The following is a 221-nucleotide window of genomic DNA, read 5'->3' as shown; positions in this document are numbered from 1 at the left end:
GTTTGTACGCGTGTACTCCGGCCATCTGTGCACAGAACAGATGACCGTGTGTACATATGCACCTGTGTTTCCCCATCACTCCATCTGCGGCTCAAATGACATCTGTAAAAAGCAGAACAGGCATCCAAAGGCCAGGACACGCGCCCAAAGACCAGGGTCGGGCCCTTCCCGGCTTCCCCTGCAGGAGATGAAGTCCAAGACTGCCTTCACTGCTCCTCAAG

This window comes from Pan paniscus, chromosome 20 (genome assembly GCF_029289425.2).
Source record: "Pan paniscus chromosome 20, NHGRI_mPanPan1-v2.0_pri, whole genome shotgun sequence".
Classification (NCBI taxonomy): Eukaryota; Metazoa; Chordata; class Mammalia; order Primates; family Hominidae; genus Pan; species Pan paniscus.
Note: the sequence above shows the minus strand (reverse complement) of the source record.